Raw genomic sequence first — 16,874 nt, forward strand, 5'->3', positions numbered from 1 at the left:
TGTCTTTTAGGATTATTCTCTGTGTTTCTCTGGACACTTTGCATTCTCACAACAAAATTAATCTTATCTTCTTCATTTCTTTTATTCCCATTAGTAAGATGCCCATAACATGCAAATTCTTGTAATTTCAGCATTATACATCACACTTTTACTCTGACATTTATTAAAACTGCCAGTTTACAAACAAACAGAAATTATCAAGCTATGTTGCAGGCAGAGAAAAATCAGATTTTCTCCTGCAATCACAAAATCTTCTGTGCTATTGGCAATGCAATATACATATATACCCCTTAATGCCTGAGGTATTAGTCTCACTGTTTCTTAAAATACTTGTTCTAGAAGGCTAGAGCTGGGTTATCATTTCTAACTTACTATGTACCCATATTTTTCTGTTTCTTCACTTACTTCCACGCTAAAATGGAAAGGAAAGAAAATACTATTTTTTAAATTAAAGCTAAAGCATGACAGTGTGCTCTTATTCACAATTTGCACAAGAAGTTCTTAGATGTACTCACCTGTTGACAGTGATATTCCTAGATGGCCAAACTGAAAGTATGAAAAATAGAAGATATAAATTCACAATACAGAATTTTAAAAAAATCATTAAAAATAATAATTAATAAAACAAAATATTAAAATGAAATTAAAATAAAATAAAATTGAACAAAATATATAGATGAACATAACCACACAAGTCTGTGTTAAATGCCTGTAGGGGTTTAAGACCACTCAGCAACTACTTGTTCACTGTTCCACTCAGGGGGATAGGGGAAAGAATAAGAAAAGTGAGAAAATTCATGAGTTCAGATAAAGACAGTTTAATAGGGAAAGCCAAAGCCACACACACAAGCAAACCAAAACAAGGAATTCATTCATTACTTCCCATGGTTTAGCCATCTCCAGGAAAGCAGGGCACTGTCATATGTTACAGTAATTTGGAAAGACAAACTCCATAACTCTGAACATCCCCCCTTCCTTCTTCTTTCTCTGGCTTAATATGCTGAGCATGATGCCATATGGTCTGGAATATCCCTTTGGTCAGCTGGGGTCAGCTGTCCCAGATGTACCCCTCCCAGCTCCCTGTGCACCCCTAGCCTCCTTGCTGATGGGGTGGGGTGAGGATTTGAAAGGCCTTGCCATTGGACAAAGACTACTCAGCAATAACTAAAATATCCCACTGTTATCAGTACTGTTTTCAGCACAAATACAGAACATGGCCCATTATGAGCTACTGTAAAGAATATTAATTCCACCCAAGCCAAAACCAGCACAACAAAAATATATTGGTAGATGTAAGTAACTTAGCATCAGAAGATAAGCTGTAAGTTTTTTTGCAACCTTATTTCTAGTAAATTTAGATATTAAGTGAAAAAAATTGAATAAGCAACCTGAGAGTAGATAATGAATTCATTTTGCTTACTTTTTAAGAAAAAAAAGAAAGATATTTTGATGTAAACTGCCCTCTTGTAAACAAGTTTTATTGTTGACATCATATCTTTCCTGGATCTATAGCATTGCTTTACTCCCAAACTTTTTTAAACCAGTAGAAAAAAATATAATTTTTAAATAAAAAGAAAAAAAATTTGTTTTCAACGTAGTGAAATGAATAGGTGGTCATCGGAATAGAAGGACTAACTGATCGACTAACATATTGCTATAAGATAAGAATCCCATATGTAAGTAATATGGGCATCTGTGTCATATAGAATATCTCATTATTATTTTGATTTTACTACTAAGAAATTACTAGGAACTAAAAGGAAGACTTTTGAGTTTACTATTTTTATTCAGTACCTCCAGATAATCTCATGCATTTTGACCTGAATCTTTTTATTCTTACTTGGCTGTTTCCAGTAGGTGATTCATTTCTTTGTGTTACTGAGAGAACGGCAGGATATGATGAGCTGTTTACAGTGGTAAACTGTATTATTACTTACACATGAACAGTTTTTGGAAAAACATATTACTAAGGCCTCTGGTGTCTTTAGATAATGTCAGTCCTTGCTATTTTTACTTTGTTTATTATGTATTATTTTTATTTATTTATTATTGCTTTACTTATTATGGAATCATTTTTGTCAGACCCTTTTCTGGGCATAATTCAGCAAGTTCACAAACAATTCATTTTTAAAACATCCTATTTTTGTTCAAAATGTTTGGAGTAATCATCTACGTTACAGAGACTTCTCCATGAATGGATGGCTGACTTTTCCAAAACTGTGAAAAAAGTTAAGTGATTTCAGACAGCTTGGGAGACGTTCCTTTGGGTAACATCATTTTATACAAACAAATGAACAAACAAATGAACAAAATAAAAACCAAAATCCCAAACATCTAAGCACTGTTATATAGGGTACTGAGAATTATAAGTAATTTATTTTTCCTGAATAAAGGTATGGATTTTATTAAAATAATTATTAAAAAAAAATCATTCCAGTCCTTAGAGTCTTACTAAGAAGTGACAAATAAAGGGAATGCCAGATTTAAATGCATACAGTTTAAGATGGAAAACACAAACTTTATTCAGTTTGCTTTTGAGATATTTATCTCAGAGATGAAGCATCAGTAATTGCTTCATGTGATATATACACAGACTGAAACCTAATTAGTAATTTAAATGTACACCAAATTGGAACATTTTGTGTCCCAATTAAAAATAATGGCTGCAATTAATTCAGACTTATTAGTCACCATCTTGTTCTCCATTCCAGCTGCTGACATTTTCAAGTAAATGAAAAAGTATTTGGTGAATCCATGTCACAAACAATGCGATCAAGGGATGCTGTCATCTGTTTATTTGTCAGAAAGATGTTAAAACCTTTCCATCTGCCTTACAATTGCCTTTACGAGGGATCTACCAATCACAAAAGCTGTCAGATAACCAACTGCATAATGTGAAAAAGCTTCCATGAGTCCTGAGATAAGCACAGAGCTGTTCAACTCCTCATGTGTATTAAATTAATCTTTCTCATTAACATGTGAGGAAATAGAAATTCAAATTTGTTTGTACATGGTTGACAAGAGGAGTAATAATTCATTTGTATAAACGTTATAACCATATTCTTGAGAGTACAGGATCTTACAGTAGGCAATTTAAGAGTCATCCTTATTTGCCCTTATTCCAAGAGGTAATTTATTCAGAGCTTTTGCACATATTTGTTAAGCTATGAATTCTAACACAGAACTAATTCAAATCCAGACAAATGTGAAATTCTTATTTGTCTGGGGAAATATTTCATTAAATATACATCGAGTTTCACCCTTACTTTTACATGTGATTATTACACTACATTTATTTTAAAACTGATGAAAAACAAAACATGGAGAAAATTTCACCTGGAAGTCAACTAGAGAGTCTTATACTAGACCCTTAGCATAGATACCCTACACCCAGTGTTCCAGTCATTAAGTGATATTGTTTTTTCTAAAATAAACAAAAATCTATATTAAAGTTCTTAATTCACTTAGTGGTAAGATGTATTTGGACTGTGCTACACAACATGCTAAAATCTTCTAAACATGGCAAAATAAAGCTATATCTTGTCACCTTAGGCTATTATTTCATGTAAGGTAAAATCTAACAAAAAATTTCACATGTCAGAAATAGCCATTTTACTGAGGCCACTGAGAGAAATATCTGCCTTTAGCTTCCAAAATGACCTATGCAAATCAATTACAAATAAGCAGAGTGAAATATTAATCTAGAAAACTTCAGTAGACAAGTCAATTAATAGTAGATACATTTAGGGTGCACCAGGTTAGGTGCTATTAGTTTGTTAAGCATGTGAGTAGACAACAACACGTTATCTTCTTGGTATTTTCAGATGGGCCTGAACTATGCTTGCAATTGTTTTTCTTTTCAACTGGCACCATTAAAAGCAGTAAAGTTTGTAAAATCTCTGGTATTTATAGAAATTTTATCTGTATTTCCCTGGACTGTCAACAGGCAAAAAGTACCTTTTTTTTTCACAGGAGATACCTTGGCTTATACATTTTATTTATTAAATGCAGTTTCCCATAAAATCCCTATTTTTCTGTCATAATTTCACTGCACATCACAACCACAGCAATAAACTGCTTCTCTGGGTTTAGGATGTGCTTAGCAATCAGCACAGTTAAACCATACATCACAAAAAACTGTCCCAGACTGTCTTTTTAGTCCTGCAATCTGTTGAAACTTTTATTTTTTGTAAGAGGTTTCTAAATGCTTTTTGGCTCCTTACTGTTAAGTTTATGTCCCTGCTGCTTCATAGAAACACAGAGCTACAAAATACCTGTCCTCTTCTTTAACACATGTACAGTCATGCTCCCATCCCTGCTTGTTGCTTGCATCCTTTTGGAACCTATGGATCCTTTCTAACTTATCTTTACTTATCCACCTAATCTTGCCAAAAAATCTATGAGAGAGAAATTATATTATTTATATTATTTATATTATTTTTATCTCCTATTATATCAAGAGAATAACAGGAATTTTTATGAAGTTTGCAATTATTCTGTATTGCTCTAAATTTCTGATACACTATAAAAAAATCAAAATGCAGTGCTCCAGTGTTGCAAAAAAAAACCCCACACCCAAACCTGAATGAAAATATTGGAGTTCATGAAACTACTGAAAAAAAATTGAGTTTTCCTTCCAAGTGATGATTGAGATCGATTTTTTAACCTTTTCTATCAGAATTACACTCTTTGAATAATTCTAGAAACAGCAAGAACTGTTTAATTAGTCTGAAGTTAAATAATAAAATATACAGCAGTGAGTAGGGGGTAAAGAGTAGTAGAAAAGATTAACTGGTGCTAGCTGAAGGTTTTTCACAATAGCTTTATCACAATTAAAGAAAGAAAGGTTCTGTGTTACTATCTATATCTACACACATAGGAATGTTTAAAAACATAAAGTGAATACCATTAAAATTAAATCTTGGCTATTGATAACTATCAGAACAAAGAAAACATTATTTCTTTTTACAAAAATCTGACCTTTCCTTTCATATTGAGTTCTCAGTACAGTAGGATGACAGATTTCTTTATTCAAAGCAAACACAACTGTATTTTTTTTAGTTTCTATGTTTATGAAAATACTACTGGTAAAATGTGGTATTAATTATATCTCAACAAGACAACAGCAATTTACCCGGAGAAGCAATAAAAAGCAAATGTGAACTATGTAGAATTCTCCAAATTAGTCAGTATAAAGTAATTCCAAATAATAAAATTATAAAATTAGATTTTCAGTTATTACTAACTGTTTGTGTGCTTGTGCTTGTAGACACTTAGCTTAAGACAGAGTAAAAATTTACCATTGAAAGGGCAAGGTGTTTATTTTTTCTCTTGAAATCAGACGAAGTCCAGGCTGCTACTCATTTATGAATTTTTACCCTTGCAATCCAGAACACATATTTCTTAAAAAAAATAACTAGTAAGTATTTGACTCTAAATTTTATTAACCTTTATTTAAGGGAAGAGCTATTGCTAATTATATGTACAATGTAGGACTAACACAAGTGTTAACATGTCAGTCGTGACCCAGAATTCATACTGAACCAAACCTTTAATTTTCTAGGTAGAAGAACATACATTTTGCATTTAGTTTCTGGGCTAAGGCAGAGTCCTGCCTGCAAATCATCAGCTGCACACCTCTGTAAAAAATGGACATATGCTATTGCACAAGCAGTATAGCTCTTGAAATCATTGTGATAGTAAGCAGAAATACAGAGATTTCCTAACTATCCTAATAGGTTAATAGGAAGTTCTTCAAATAATTATTATAAAAATATTTCTAGTCAGTAGTTATATTACTCTGGAAGACTGTTATTTGGAAGGATCTAAGGAACAGTTCCTAGGCAAGCTATCTTTAGAGTTTGTTATCCACCTCTTGCACTCAATTCATTTGTTCTCCAAATTCCTGTGTTACTTTGAATAGTTTGTTGTCAAGTGGCAGCATTGTCTCATGAGCAGCAAATGAATGTTGAAAGTGACCACAAAGAGATATTTTTCATAAAAAAGGAAGTGATCTTAACTTTTCAGATTTGGGGAATTAAAGACTGTTAGAGAAAAATTCAGAGGAAAGGAAATCCAGAAATATATCTTGAGAGACACATCTGTTGAAATGAGTGCAACTTTAAAAATAGAAATAGTATAAATACTTATCATGCTGTTATTTTTTTGCAAAACCACAAAACAAGTGTTTGTCAAATATAGCACATTAAATAAGGGTGCAAAAACCAATGTAATTTTTTCATCTGTTTCTTTTCCTTTCTTCTCCGATATTTCAAAAATGTTTCAGAGTGCTTAAAATACATACAATTAAAAATGTCTGCTGTAAGAAGCATTTATCTTAATGAGCAATGTAATGCTATACATTTAAGTCTTTGGAATGTAACAGGGGCACACAGTATTAAAACCACTAAGACACTCCAGCAGCAATGTCACAGTTGAAAAAGCAGCACTTATTTTAATAAAGAAACACTGAAGCTGAAGCAAGCTAAGTCAGCATTTAAATATTTAATCATATTTTCTAAAAAATATAGGAACTAATTAAAGGGATCTAAAGAAGCAATTAGAAGAATGTTACTCCTTTGTGATAATTTTTTCCAAGTTTAAAAAATCATGGCATTTCTCAGTTTAGATTGCATTTTGTTTGCATAGAGATTCAGTTGGGAGGGGGAGGCTGTGATTTCCCCCACGTTAGTAAGCAGATAATGTCGACATAATGCGATAAAATGCAGTAGAATAAGAGTGTGAGAATGACCAGAAATTGATTATCGGTTTTCTCCAATTTCATATTTAGAAGTTGTTTCAACTTTAAAATACTCAGTTTGGTTAGATTAGTTCTGCAAAATCACAATGAATTGCCAGGAACAACAGAAAATGTTTTCAAATAAATATCTGCCCTCCAAATAATGCTTGTCATTAGCCAAAAGTAGAGCAACAATTTACAAAGTCCGTGGGGTTTTATAGTGAGTACACCTGTAGCTCTGTATATGAAACTGTCAGAGATGTTCACCATAGATAAAGACAGGCCCTGGACCATCTCCACTCTTGGAATTTTAACTGGAAGAGATTCTGAGGAATAAACAGAATACAAGAGATGTATAAGAAGATTTAAAAATAGTGGGCCTAGGCTAGCACCATTCCTCAAATCCATTTAAATAATAACAATCTTTGATAGTAATGAAACATTTGGGAAGAAATATTTTGATAATAATTATGTGAAGAACTGCCTATTAAACTATCAGGAAAGTTAGGAAAGCTATGTATTCTTGTAAGCTCCAATCATGGACATCAAAACACAAAGAACTAAAAAAATTGTTACTCCCGTTGTAAAGGCCTGCACTTATATAACGGATCCCTCTCCATCTCTGTGCCCTTTGTAAAAGGCTATATGTTCCTTTGAACCCCACAAAATCTTATAAAATGATATTGCAGTAAATAACAGTAATTCAGAGACAGAGTGATCACTCATGCTATAAACTCATTTTGTGCTTGACAAGATCTCAGATAAATAACATCCATGCATGCATCTCAACCATTCTCATGTTTTATAATTTTGCATGTAGACCATCAGTATGTACTGCCTCTAGGCAGTAGTTAAGGAGCTAAATTTTTTCTTTTCTTGTGACTGCAAGTATATCATAGCAAATGTTTACAGTAAAAAGTTTTTTAAATTACTGGACTAATTAGAATTAGTAAGAGCTGAATTTTGCAGTAAGCCACTTGAGAGTCATTATGTAAATTCAAAGAAATTGTTTGAAAATGGCCAAACGAGAATATATTTGAACCTTAAAAACCAGTAGACAAGAACAATTTCTGGTTTTAAACGTCTTTTAGTATCTTTTGTATCAGTGGAAGCCTTCTTTACGCTAACAAAAGTAGAAATCCCCAGGACACGGTGTTAGAAAACTCCAGGTACAAAATAATTAATTAATAAGCTTAAAAATGCCTGAGTCACAGTAAATATTTATAAAAAGAGAACTTCATATAGCTTATCCGATAAAAATGCTCCTTGTTCAGCCATAGTGTTTTGTACACTGTGGATAGAGGTCATTCTTAGACAATGACTTGCAAGAGATTAGCAAAACATTAAGCAGAAGGAAGAGGAAGCACAGTCCAAATAAAGAACCATTATAGGTTTTGCAAATCAGAGACTATAACACAACTAATTCTTTAATGCTATTTCTTTTATTTTGGCAGACATATTTCATGACCATGGCATGATCAAATTTGACTTAGAAACTTTTAATTTCATCCTGTTTCAGATATTCTGCTTTATTTTCTGCAACATTTATTTTTTACTGGTCTGGTCTGTCAAATTATCCTCCATTCAAATGTCTCCTGAAAATTTCCCTCTTTCAGTGTTGCCTTAGTAGTATACATTGTCTTTTATCTTGACCTGTATCTTAAAAAAAATATGCTACAGCAGAATGTACTATGCCAGTATGTCACAAATAGAGTAGAATTATCACATCTAAGCCCTGTCTCAGATTGCCTCCTTCCTACTACCTAATAGTTGGATTTATTACAGCAAATTTACTTTTCTGGGACACAACTTCGGTAAAGATCTTTTATTTTCACTGAACACGGGATCTTAAGTGGCCCTCAGCTTAGGAGGGCACTGAATTCAAGTTCTCCATATACTAAGCATTATCACCTTTGTGATACTGCACAAAGGGAAGAAACACCACTCGCTGTTTTTGGTAAAAAGGAGGTATGCACATTGTTCCTCATACTCTCAACACACTTTCTGGATTGGTCTGTGTGAAATGCCTGTGCAGAGGTTTCCAGTTGAAGACAAATGGTTAGAATGCGTTAAGATGCTCAGTGCTACCAAGTTGGGAAAGATTTGGAAGCAAATTTCCTGTACTAGCAGTAATTCACTGGCAAACTTTAAGTGCCTACAGGTATTAAATGCCTAAAGAATCACATTGTGATTTTTAAAACTGTCTGATATTTAAACTAGGGGCCTGTATCCCTCCTAAATCCCTTGTGGATTTGAGCATTATACATTTAAATATTACAAGTAATGCCTTCCTCTTTTTCCTGTCTCTGAATGCAATCAGGGGAAGATTCCTCTGGTCCCTTGACACCCTGCTGTGTCCCACTTAAGGAACAATGGTTAGAAAATCATGAAGTTGTGATTAAAAAACCAAATTAGATTTTTATTATATATTGAGATGTCCAGAATCTATCCCTTGAGCTACAGTCCCTTAAAGATTGTACTTTTTAATTTTGCATTTTACAGCTAAATATTTAAGAAACAGTTTTACTCTCTTTCCTGATTTGATTAAATGGCCTATAAAAGACATGGGGCAGAACTTCCTCCTTACGTAGCTTTGTTTTTTTCAGAGGTATCAAATTTCATTCTCCTTGACTCTTTCTTTACTTTTATGACCTTCCTACACAGTTTAAAATCAGTCTGAATACTGCAGTCATTATTATCCTTCCAGTTTCCCTAAAATCACTAACTAAAATCTAAAGTTAGTTTAGCTTTGGATGAGTAAGACATAAAAATATATCCAAAAAAGAGAGTGCCTTATGTGGAAGAACAAGCAGGCCCTGTTTCAAGACATTATTAAAATGGAGATTGTGCTATTTACAAAGACTTCTGTCATAATTCCCAATAGCCTCTACAGATACTACATTTTCATACTGGGAGGTGAAAGAGGCAAGGCAGAAAAAAGCTCTTCTTATCTCTCTGTAGACTGCTGTTTTATTGAGAGAAAGCTGGTATTGGTTAAAATTAGCAGAGATACTGCATTTCTTCAGGTGCAAATCTGAACACAGTTTTGGTCCAGTAAATGCCTTGGTACTAAAAATTCAAATACTCAAATGCAATCACAGAACAAAAAGGTAAGCACGCTTCTGCGATGAAGAAACCAGGAAATTCTGAACAAATGTAGAAAACCACTGACTTAGTTTATTTCATTTTGGTTTTGGAGAACACAGAAAAGAATGTTTAGACTCATTAACCCCAAAAGATAAGGATACAAATGCCAGATAGCATTTTTATTAAAACAGGAATCAGTTTTGAATAAATTCTTTCCACATATCAGGAACTTAAATGTACATTTACTGCCGTGATAAATATTAAAGTGGGGCCATCAGAATCTGATATAATCTTCTGAAATTCAGAAAGCTAACTGATAATGAAGTGAAAAAGAAAAAATCACACAGCACCATCTGCTATGATCTTTGCTTATACTGTAGATTACATTTTATGGCCAGAAAAAGCTCTCCAAAATTTAAAATGTGACCTTCCAATAATGCAGGTTTGTGTAAAAAAAATGACTAGCTTTAAGATACTGCAGAGAAAGAAGCTCTGAAATTAGATGCAGGGAAAAGAAGAAGAAGAAAATTAAAAAGCAAGACAAAAGCATACAGTTGCAATTGTTGCAATTTGTAGCAATTGCCTACTTATCTTTTTAATATAGAAGATAAGTGACTAAAAAATAATGAAATCTCAGGATAATTAATGCAATTTAGATGCTTTCTCAATTAATATCATCACTCAAGAAAACACTTGGGATACTTCTTGGGTATTAGGGGAAAAATATACAAAAATTGATTACTTCATTACTTAAATTTATCCAGGCATCCAGAGTAACTATAATTTTCTAATTACCTTTGATTTCTGAATGTGAAGAAAAATGTCTGTGAAGAAAATAAATATATTTTTATTTTTATAAAAATAACTTTTTTATATAAAAAAAAAATTGTACCTAAACCAAACAGAAATATTTCAGGATTCTGTACACCACAAGATGTGTCAGTGAATAACTGCAATTAACCAGTCAGTGCCCGCAGTGCCTACACATTGAATTTCAGCACAGTGCTATTAGAAAGTCAGTACTAACTTTGTGCAACTTTTTCAGTAGGGACCCTCTCTGATGAACAGTGAGCCAAAAATTTGGTTTTCAAATTTGTTCCCTTACATGAAAGCTCTCCTGTGAGTTCAATTTTTAGAGGAGAAACAACCAGCACTTTCAGGAAAACATGCTTAGTTCCTGTATTTTAAATTGGACCTAACTTGGAATTTAGGTTGATACTTACCTTTAAAATTCTCACATCTCCCTTGTCCATTGTACATTCATTTCAAATTGGTGTTATTTCCAAAATGTGTTGTCTTATCTGCACAAACAAATTCAACAGGAGACAACAGACTCTGTGGACTTGAAAAAAATCTCTGAAATGAGGAGAAGGATTTACAGCAAGATATGGGAAAAAAAGAAAAGACCTTGATGTATGGTTATCTGGAAGCTATCATACTAATTTCTCCTGTACCTTGTGCCAGCGGGGCACAAACCATTTCTGATGGGAATAAAGCAGCTGTATTCATAAAGGCAGATCCAATGCTAGTAAGACCACCTGAAAAATATTTTTTTTTTTTTTGCCTGGCCATTCCTACATGTTTATAGGTTCTTATCACTTTGGAACTTGGAAATGGAACTGCTTGAAAATCAAGGGGGTGATTTTCAAGCTGTGGGATGAGAAATGGCTCTTGGCAGAGCAGAGCAATCTGACAAGCAGTTACAGCCGAACAAAAAGGTATCATTACAGAAATAAAGCTGGTGACTATCTAGCTCTATCTGGCTTGGCTAATGCAGTTCCGCTCCAGAGTCAGGAAATTTGGAGATGAGGAAAAACTGCTTCTACTGCAAAAAAATAGTAATGATTTTCAAGATGTCAACAGGACTCTGTCATTCCCGGGACAGACACATATTGTTCTTTAAAAAACTATTAGCTAAAAAAATGTAGAGACACATTTATGTTACAGTTAATATTCCATGATGCATTTACAAGTGTTCAGTCAAATATGCATGTGACTACTGAAAGCACAGAATACTAATATTGAAACAATTCTAAGTACAAATTTAATACCTAAATAGCAGTCAGTGAGCATCACACTAGCTACTTAAGTTTATTTCAGAACAAATACAACTTTAAAACACTGAGTAAGCTTTATTTACTCTTTATAGATCTGTCCCAAAGGCTGTGCAAAATGTCCTTTTATACACAGTGCAATTTTAAATGTTTTACATCTAATGCAATTGCACAAAGATCTCAAAGTTGAATATACTTTTAATAATTCTAATTATTTGGCCATGTTTTCAAATACTTACCAATATGGATAAATAATATAGATCAACCTTTTTTCCAAAAAATATAATCCCAGGTATTTAATTAGAACAAAATGATTTGTGGCACAACACTTCAAGGAACGAGAAAATACAAGTGAAAACACACAGCACACACACATTTTAAAATAACTGATGTTTTAATAAGACTCAGAAGCAAGATAAAGCTGAACCCAAAATGGTACATTTGGGAGTTCAGATTTTGACCTGCCTTAAAATGTACTCCCCTAAAAAATTAAAACTGCAACTGTAACAACTGGAATTATGTTCAACTTGCTTTATTTAAAAAACCCCAATCAAACAAACAAACACCAACCAAAAACACCCCAAACATAAATCCAAATTAAATTAGCTGAGCCTTTTAAGTACTTTTTCAGGCAAGCTTTGAATTAGGCTTTAAGTAATTGAATAAACTAATGTTATTTAGAGCTTGAACTCTGGTTTGCTTTTTTTTAGACAGCTGTTAAAAGACAAGTTTTAATTTCTCTAATTTCAAATAATTGTTTTAGCATAAGGGTAGCTGTGGCAAATATCGATCTTGTCAAATTAGTTTTAAAGCCTCAATTTTACTTAAGAGTGGTTTTACCTTTGGATATTTACTAGACTTTACCACTGCTTTTAAATTTGGATATTATAGAAAAAGTAGCCAGATATTTTGGGGGGTGAGGAGTTGTACTTTTTTTGTCTTGGACAATGAGAATAAAATAGAAACAGTTTCAGGATGGACAGTGCTAATTTACAGAAACTAGCACACAAACTAATAACAGTTTGCATGGCAATATAGAATTATGAGGGATTTTTTTAGATTTGGTAAAATATTAAATGTAATGTACCAATATATGTTCCACATTGTATTACATTAAACTCGGATTTCTGCCCTGCATCAGGGACTATCCCTGGACTTGCACACTGGAGATCGGACTTCATGCCTCTATATATATTAGTAGAAATTCTAAACTCGGAGGGTGGTGAAGAACCAGAACAGGTTGTCCAGAGAGGATGTGGATGCCCCGTCCCTGGAAGTGTTTAAGACTGTGTTGGATGGGGCCCTGAGTAACCTGATCTAGTGAGTGGTATCCCAGCCCATGGCTGGGGAGAGTTGGAACTAGATGATCTTTAAGGTCCCTTCCAACCCTGACCCAATTGTATTATTCTATTATTCCATGAAATTAAAATAGTTTTGTGTTTGTATTTAAAGATTTTTATCTTAAATGTCTTATTGATTTCTTATTCTAGATTCATGTGGCATTGTTTAAAACAAAAAAAGTACCACACAAAGGTTACTGTATTAGTTTGGTGGCTAAAATATACTGTGACTTGAAAATATACTAACTTCATGCAGTGCTTAATTTAACAGTAAAGACAGCTGAGCCTGAGTATTGCAGAAGTCCCTGACTGAACTTTAACTGAAAGGTCTTCACAAAAAGGCAAAGGAGAAGTTAGGATCAAAACTTCCATTAAAAGTTAGTGGAGTAGGTTACCAAACTCCTCTTTAATCAGTATCTCCCACTCGTGAATATTTATGCAAATACTTTTCCATGTCTGAAAATCTGCTTTACCTCATTAATCAAAAAGTGGTTTAGATTGTTGCAACCTACCACAAAGCGAACAACTGAGCAGGAGAACTAAGAGGATAACAACTTTCTTGGCAATTGAAAAAAACATTTGAAGGTCCTATTTGCAGATGAATGCTTCAGCAATCCTGTTGGCAGACGTGCTGGTTTTTGAAGGTTTTTCTTCTAAGATGCAACAGCAGAAAGCAGATTGATGGACCAGAACAATTGTTTTCTTTCAAAGGAGGAGACAGTATGTATGTATGCTTATTCAAGACAGAAATTTTCTGAAAATAGTTAAATACTAATCTGGTATAATAAGAAAAATGACTAAATATTATTACGTCACTAAGATCAAGTAATATCTCCTTCCATTCTCTGGAATTGGTTCCTCTGAAAAGAAACCAAGTAGGCTATATGTTTCATCTAGTCACTGCAGAGAACTTTATTATTCTTCTAACATTGCTCATAATTCACCTTTCTATGTAATTTTCTTGGGGCAATTTTTACCTATACTTTTATTTCTTTATGCTGGGAACATGGAGAAACTGCTTTCATTTCAAGAAGGTGCTAATTAAAACATAGCTACTTATTGAAGCTGATAAATTTTACACTCAGAAACTAAAGCCCATGAAGACATTTTTGAACATCTTTATCACTGGTCTCCGTGAACAGAAAGCCTAACAAAATCGCCATTAGAAGGAAAAAAGTAGATTAGTACTTGAAAAGGAATCATCAATGTGCAGTGTTTTCTATTTTCTAGCACTTTGCTTGTGCTAGTTCACATTGAAGGTGTGTCTTTGGACACATGGATAAATAAATCTTGCTTCATATTGCTGTGCTAATGACAAGTTCTCACTGAAACTACAAAACAAGATTGTGTCACCTTTTCTACTTCAGTAAAAGAGCTGTGTAACTCAATATGAAGAATAACATCACGAAAGCTACTAGCAAGGATTGTTTGTCTTCTTGAAGCTGCGATGGTTTTGTTTCAGATATGTAACACACTGCACAGTCATTATTTTCTTAATACGAATCATCAATAACAGCAGGAATTAAAAATAGCTTCCTAAATGTTTGGCATTCTTACACTGCAATTAAATTAGAACACTTTACTATGAAAACCAAAGCAAAATAAACTTCTGTAAGAATGTAAACCAAACAAAATAAAACTTTTATCAAGGAAAACTAGAACTGGAACTACAATTCTGCATAAGCTATGACTTTTAAAATGTATCAAACATATCCTGATAGTAAAAGACATTAATTAGAACTGTAAAAAAAGAACCAAAATAAATAATTTACTTGATTAACTTGATCACCTTCAGCTTGCAGTGTGTCTGTGAAAAGATAATGATTGCTTTTGTTGCATTTTGGTTTTCAAAACTTCTGACCTATTAAAATGATCTCCCATAAAGTAACTGGTAAAAATTAATGATCATACTTCACAGTGAAGGAAATTTTTATTCCCACAAATAATAATATCACCTTGCATAGGTAAATGCATATGGCAGGTTTTGCCATATTGTGTAGTTATGCAAACATGTTAATGGGTTCTGCAAACAAATTCATTGAACAGAGATGAGAATACTGGAAAATTCTTCCTAAATTCATGTGGTCATTATGTCTATATGATAATAGTCTTGAAATTCCACAGATTCTAAAAGTGATTGGATAGAAAAAAAAAATACCAAGAAAACAGCCCCCAGCAGGTTATCAGTTTTAGTTCTCTAAATGACAGAGAAGAATATGTATGTTCAGATCCCATTCTGACAAGGGTCAGTATGTAGAGTGTGTACTTGGATCAAGGATATGCTGTGGTTCATTTAGCTAAATACATCCTAAAAGATAGTTAGTAGGGATTACCTTTTCAAGCAGATTAAAATCTATTGAGAGACACAAAAGATAAATTGAAAAAGGTATTTCTCAAAGGAGAGGCACACAGTGTGGAACCCCAGCCAGAGTGTTAGACCTGCTTTCCTTATGGTTTAGGGATAGCTGAAATGTCTGGTAAGGAATGAGCTACTGAAAAAATGTAATAATATGATGCAAGCAGCTCATGTTGGATTCTTAAAGCCCTGTTTTCCACAATATCTATTACAGGGCTATATCTCAAAGTAATGGAGCAGAAGGAATGAGATAGTAAATATAAATGCCAGAAACTATTCATGGTTATAGGTTCCTCTGAAATATTTAAGAGCGTTAGATTTCAACTTAACATAGGTTCTTATGTTTTATATTGTGATTCATCTATAATCCAAGCATTCTTGAATTAACAACCATGATGAATCTTCTAATGAGAGACCAATGCCTTTCTTTTACTCAAGATATAATGATCATGGTCTACACTCAAGGGTCTAGTTCATTTTCCAAAACATTAGGTATCCTAATAGTGACATATTCACATATTCTCTCCAACTTTTATTATGTTCTAACATTAATCTACGTGTAAACGAACAAAAAAACACAAAAAGGGCTGCCAGTATGTTGTCCACTATCTTCCAAATGGATTAAGCTTATATAAACTTATCTTTACTCCGGTGGGATTTTTTTTTCTATGAATAAGGTTAAAATTAATTGAAACCTGAGCCTTACCTTCATTTTTTTTGTGTAACTGTAGAACCCACAATACTCTGTGAACTCATGGAATAGTACTTTGAAGCCAAGTGCATGGACAGCTTTAGAAGAGATAGGCACTAAACACATGAAGATGAATGGGATGTCAATGAAGAACAAGCTTTGAGGCATGGGTATAAAATGTTCACAAGAACTCATATTGCTACTTAGACTGAGTTCTGAAAAAGGTATGAAAGTACATGATCAGCTACTTCATATTTCATTACAGTGGAATGAACTCATTCTGTGAATAAACAGACTTGAAATGATACTTATTTAACACCTATGAGAGTACTACATTTAGAAGTGCAATACAACTGGAGTTTATTTACAATAACTGGAAAGTAAGCAGCAGGTACATCCTATCAAATTAAGATTACAATTATGGATTGTCTTATGAGTTACTAAGTGTTGATTCTTTCTTTTTTGTTCCCGGTGGGAGAAAATGAATCTAGGACTGTGACACTGAAGAAATAAGTATTTTAACATCTGCTGCTCCATGGGCTTGCTAACAAACTGCAAGTAAAGCTTAATAGTGATAATGCCAAATGCTGTATGCATAAAGATAAAT

Source organism: Manacus candei, unplaced genomic scaffold, assembly GCF_025592945.1.
Source record: "Manacus candei isolate 608988 ecotype Guabito, Panama unplaced genomic scaffold, ASM2559294v1 h1tg000049l, whole genome shotgun sequence".
In the NCBI taxonomy this organism is placed as follows: Eukaryota; Metazoa; Chordata; class Aves; order Passeriformes; family Pipridae; genus Manacus; species Manacus candei.